We start from the raw sequence: 6,207 nt of genomic DNA, 5'->3' as shown, positions 1-6,207 counted from the left end.
GACAATGTTTTGTCATCTTTACATTGTCTTTCCCATGTTGTTCACAAATACAATGAATCAGCAAACAGTAATAGTTGGCTTGTCCATATATAAGTCCTCGCTGACTATAGAACATTTGTTGTTTCTGCCACTTTGGATTAATCAAATAAAAAATAAAATAAAGTAACACCTGTGCTCTTCCTACAATGACAAGTCAAATGTCTGTGTGAAAACTAAATTATTCGTAAAAAGTCTTTAAGAAATTAAAGGTCTGAAATTATTTTATGACTCTGTGTTACCTTTACTGAATCTGTTCTTACTAACTTGGTTTCATTGCCTTAATCCAATAAATAAAAACAGGATTGCAAAGCTTTTATAACTCCCTTCTGCTACGTAGCAGACAATATTACATTAATACAGAATCAATAATAAACACATGGTTAACAGAAGTAAACTATAATCACTGGAGCAGTGCTCAGGATGAATTTGAGTTTAAGAGTCTGATGGCTTGGGGGAAAAAGCTGCTCTGCAGTCTGGTGGTGTGGCAGCTGAAACTTCTCTTCCCAGAAGGCAGCAGGGTGAACATATCCTTTGGGCTCTGCGTAGGCACCTCACAGATATCACTGATGCTTGGGAGATGGGTTCCAGTGATCTTCTGAGCAGTTTTAATCACCCGCTGCAGAGCCCTCCGGTCTTGGGCCGTGCACATCCCACGCAAGTTAGTGATGTTTCCAGTCAGGATGCTTTCTATTGCTCCTCTGTAAAAGCTGACAAGAACTTGGTGCGGGAATTTGGACTTCTTAAGCTTCCTCAAGAAATATAGCTGTTTCTCAGATTTCTCCACCAGCGTGGAGATGTGAGATGACCATCTCAGTTTCTCTGTGATGCTGATTCCCAGGAACCTGAGACTGTTCACCTGCTCCACCTCAGCACCACTGATGTAAACAGTCTTTAGGGGAGCGTGGTGCACAACCTAACGCGGGGTGATATGTCACACCGACATTTTACATAGTTGCACAGGGTCGAGCAGGTTGCGTTTCCGGTCAGTTTATGAAGGAGCCAGCATACGGTCTGTCACCAATTTTTAGAGAGATTGGACTTATTTTTGTCAAGTGAGTGTTTTCGTGGCATAAAAGTAAATTTCTGTATCATACTTATTTTTCGATTACTGAGCTGTGTGTAAGTCACTAAATCCAATCATGAATTACATTAATAACCATCTTTTTGCCTAAAACATTCTTTGAAACACCTGACCAACTACTTGCAAGTGTTAATCATACTTAAAGACAAACTCATCAAGGCGGTAACACTGTGTTACAACTAAACCCGGCCAATTTTTACATATATTTTGATGTGTGCACATAATCCATCTATCCTTTGGTCCATCCATTTGAATATAAATCCATGATAGACCATGATTGAGATGAAAAGACAACTCTCTTTCCTTATATGATATATATTTTCATGGATGGAAAGAGATAATATCTACAAATATCTATTTATCGACTCATGATGGATGGCTGGTTGAGGGTTAGATGGAGTGGTGGTGTGGATATCTGTCATATATAGATCCATAATCAGTTCACCTATGGTATTTAGATATAATTTAATTTAATCAGATAGAATAGTTTTGAATTAACAGACTTTTATAGCAATAGTTGCAACTAACCCCGCCCATGGAGTAAATGACATTTCATTCTGTCAACATTCAGCGCAATTGTATAAGAATTGTAGGTCCTAGAAATAAACTTCAAGTGTTTATTCGTAGCAGAGATGTGTGTGTTGCTTGTATAAAAATATGATTAATCAAACTCAAATATTTATTTAATTATTTAGTCTAAAACAAAATGTGCGCTCTCCCCTATCTCCTTCTTAAAATCAACGATCAGCTCCTTGGTTTTGCTGCTGGGAATGATTTTATCGTCTTAGTGATCAACACATCATCAACACAATTGCTGATGTAAGATGTCACTGATGATGTATATTCCTCTAGGTTGATGTGGCTCTCCTGGGCGGCGGCCTCTCTGAACATACTCCAATCTGTGCTCCCAAAACAGTCCCACAGAGCTGCTGTAGATTCATCTGTCCACACTTTGACTGTTTTAATTGTTGGCTTGACTCTTTTAATCAGCTGGGTGTAAGTGGGCTGAAGAAGCAGAGAAATATGGTCTGATAAACCAAAATGGGGACGAGGGAGGGCTTTGTAGCTGCCAAGAATATTGGTGTAGACCATAGACAGTATATTAAGCTACTGGACGAAACCACCCTGCTGATTTGAATGGAGAGCAGTGAAGCCAGTTTTGGACCAATAAAATTCTACTACAGGGCCACTTCCTGTTGGCACCAGCGTCTACTGCGCATGATCGCGCAGCATAACCGTGGTTTAATGACGTAGAACAACTGCAGAAACACCGTAATTCCGGTAGCTGTATAAATGCGCCAACAAAAAGTTTCATGGCTCAGTGTGTTTGTCTGACTCGGATTGTCACTGTTTAATCAGCCCACCTACAAGGTTCACCTGTCAAACACCAAAGCAGCGTCACTGATTGCTGTGATTTTTTGATAACCGAGAGTTTATAATCTAAGCAATACGGTTACATCTCTCATGTGCGATGGGGTGTCACAGGGTTTTGACGTCATTTTTGGGCCTACATGGATCCCTCCATGAAGGCTTTGGTCGGCTTCACTGTCCGATCTCTGACTTACCGCCTTTGGTTTCAGCCCCAACAAACACCCTGTTGTGTACACATCGCACTGCACTCCAGTGGCTGTGTTCATATACACTTTGCTGCCAATTTGGCAACACCTCTGACACACCCAACATAACTCTAAGCCCGCTGGCACCCTTGCACGCCGTTTTGAGGGAACATGTAGTTCAACCCAGAAACCTTTTGAGGCTAAACGTGCGCCAGGTAACTGCAGGGCTGATGAGGGAAGTGAGAACAGGTGTGCAGTTGGGTGTGGCAGTCAGGCCTGGGAGGAGGGGGGCCAAGGAGCAGTGCAGAGGGCCGGGTATGAAACAGTGAAGAGAGGGACTGAGGAGCAAACTGTGACAATCAATCAGCCCTCTGAGTCACATTAATGTCTCTGACACAAGGTGACAGAGTGTCAGCTGTGATCAGGGCAGACGGTCAATGGACCAGAACAAATGTCTCACCTGACAATATCCTGCAACCCACCTCTGCTTCCACAAGGTATGTCATTAATTAACAATGACAGCTATGATCTAATTAATGATGACACTTGAAATTTAATTAAAGATTACACTGACTGTGACAGTGACTGTTTTAGTGCTATGTTCCTCCCAGGAGTACCCATAAAAACATTGCTATCCTTTCAGCTACTGAAAGAGTCAGATTATTAATATGTATGTCAGTGTTAGACCAACAACCCCCAGAACTCCTTATTTTGTCTACAGATGATCCTTGATGATGCTTGGCAGTTTGTTTTTAAATATAATGCTACAATATGTACATAGGCGCAGCGGTGCTTTTAGCTAAATTAACAAACTATTCTTATTGTTAGGATGCTCACAGTGACAATGTTAATATGCTGATGTTTAGCAGGAAATGTTTACCATCTTAGATTTCATTCTGGACTAAAATGATGGACCAAACAAAACACAATACAGTGTGTCAGATGTAACACTGATGTTTGTTTTATATAGTTGTTTGTAGCATTTTGTACCAGCTGGGCACTAGCCACTGAAACATGCCCCGATATACGATTGGTTACATTGGAACATGTTTTATTATGGCTAACATATTATAACCTTCATACCCATTCACCAGACACAGAGCAACATAATCATCCCATTGGAGTAATGCTTCTGTCCACCTAATGAAAGCATGTCCAGTATTGTCCAAACATCACTTTTTAGCTCTGATTAGTGCACTCCTGAGGGTAATATCTGGCTCTTAGCTGCTCCACTACTATGTTCACCAGCCATGCGCTTTGGATCTCTGCTGCGTCCTGGTGGAGAGGTCACAAACACTCGGATTGTATGCTGGAAATTGGTGCTTACGGTTTTCTATGAAGGGTTGGTTAAAAAAGCTGTTAGTTAAATAAAGAACCAAAACAACAAGATATTACAGAAACTAAATGCTCTATAGAGCTCCTGAGTTTAGTATACTGGCACCTCTTTCACATTACAGCTTTATAAATGTAAAAAACAAAACAAAAACATTCAATTAATGGAGCTTTTATTTTGTTTTTGAAGTACTACAAGTATTATTACTGGTATTTTATGTATTATAAAAGTCCACATATTCCTGTGTGGGATGACTGTTGGGCCAGAGCACAAAATTGTTATAAATCTCCATCATGCACTGCTATTTCACCACTGGACCCCTGCACACCAAGACCTACTTTTCTCTTTTAACTGATGCTCTTAGGCTTTTTTATTCTCTCTTGCTTGGTATACGTATATACTGTATGTATATATGTATACAGTATATACATATATGTATTATTTTCTTTTTGTATGTATGTTTGTAGCTTTTCAATTTTTTTTCTGTATAGGCCTACACTTTTATTCATTTGGTACAGTATGTGCTTACGTTCTTTCATTTGTAACTTTAAACCCCCTCGAAACTCTTAAAATAGCAGGTAATAGCAGCACGTGCTGGATTACAACATTTCTGCATAGTCCTAATAATTTTCTTTGAAATGATGATGATAAAAAAATCCAAGAAAATAAATTGCCATCAATTTTGAATGTCAATTAATAATTTAAGTCATTTATCAGTCATGCCAAACTTGCTCCAGATTCTCAAATGTGTGAATTTGCTGCTTTTTTTTCTGTTTTCTGTAATTGTTCATTGGATCTCTTTTGCTTTTTGACTGTTGGTTGGACAAAAAAAAGCAATTTGAGGATTTAACCTTGGGCGCTGGGAAGTTGTAAGTAGTGTGGGCATTTTTCAGTCGGTTACTTCCTAAATATCTGCTCTGGAAGATAATTCACATTTGTAAATTAGTTTGGTGATACCAGGGTAGACATTTGATAGTCTGTGCAATTTACTGAATCAAAAACAAAACTGACAGATTGATATTGTGAATTACTGTTAGTTGCAAGCCTAAAAATAATAAAATCACAGCATTGGTTAGACTTGGCAATGTAAGTATAGTTTATTTACAGTGGTATAAACAAGATGATTTAATGTAAGATCTTAACTGGAAAAGGTAACAAAACAAGTGATTCCTCCATTAAGGGGTTATGCGTTTGTGTGTGTGTGTGTGTGTGTGTGTGTGTGTGTTAATGATGATGCATGCCCGTGTATAACAACTGGTTTGTGTGTGTGCGTGTAACTATAGTTCAAGACATTCTCAGCTGCAGTCATAATACAAGCCTATCTACACTGAACCAGACTCTATTTACAGTTCATTCAACTAAAGTGCTCCACACATCTCAGTTAACTGTACACAACAACCCGAAGCACTGAAAGTAACACGTAAGCATGCATAGGCCAGAATGAGAACATGATCACAAGCAAACTCTCAGTTCACGTTTTAGAAATCAAATTCTGTTTTAGCACTTTGTGTGGTGGTTTGGTGTTATTATTTCTCATATAAAGATGTTGTGGATACTAGTGTTTTTCTAATAAAATGAAAAAGAGATTTGTGAAATTAAAACATTGTAACGTGGAGAAGTTAATATGCCTGACTGATGTGACAGTGGTTCTGTTATAGTTTCTTGGTAAATCAATAACTGTTGTGTTTTTTTTTTTTACAGTTTGGGAGACCCCTCAGCATAAAGTGCTATGCAGTGCCAGACACCAGAGCGGATGTGATAGTCTTTTCGACAAACAGCAGTGGTTTCTCACCTCCAGAAAATGGGAAATGGCCTGTTTTTGCACCTAACCAAGACCTGCACACAAGCTTGCGAGCTGTGCCACGCCTTCAATTCACTCAGGTTCCTTCGTGCAAAAGTTCCCCGACGCTGCTCTGGGAGGAGGTTTTACATGAAAGACTGAGTGCTGGTTGGGTGAAAAACCTGGCCCTTTGATGCAACCCCTTGGAGACTGGAAATGAGAAAGACCGCTGCGGCAGGAGAGAGGAAGAGAGAGGGTGTCCCCAAGCGTAACTCGGCTCAAGGCTGAGTGTCTCAAAACCTGTTTGGACGTAAACACACCAGCCTCACTGAACTGTTTCATCAGATGGCAAATTGATCTGTGATTTCATATATTCACCTGCTTATTTCTTGCTATAAATAGTAGTAAAGCTTAACAG

The 6,207-nt window shown here is 39.7% G+C and overlaps 1 long non-coding RNA gene across 1 annotated transcript; it reads left to right on the top strand.

The window, feature by feature from the left end:
• Positions 1–2,896: 2,896 nt before the first annotated feature.
• LOC123982399 lies at positions 2,897–6,204 on the top strand. Its single transcript, XR_006827961.1, has 2 exons — positions 2,897–3,173; positions 5,711–6,204. It is a non-coding gene; the product is annotated as an uncharacterized LOC123982399 (long non-coding RNA).
• Positions 6,205–6,207: the final 3 nt, after the last annotated feature.

The sequence above is a fragment of the Micropterus dolomieu genome, linkage group LG13 (assembly GCF_021292245.1).
Source record: "Micropterus dolomieu isolate WLL.071019.BEF.003 ecotype Adirondacks linkage group LG13, ASM2129224v1, whole genome shotgun sequence".
Taxonomy (NCBI): domain Eukaryota; kingdom Metazoa; phylum Chordata; class Actinopteri; order Centrarchiformes; family Centrarchidae; genus Micropterus; species Micropterus dolomieu.
This window is presented reverse-complemented; position numbering and strand designations above follow the sequence as displayed.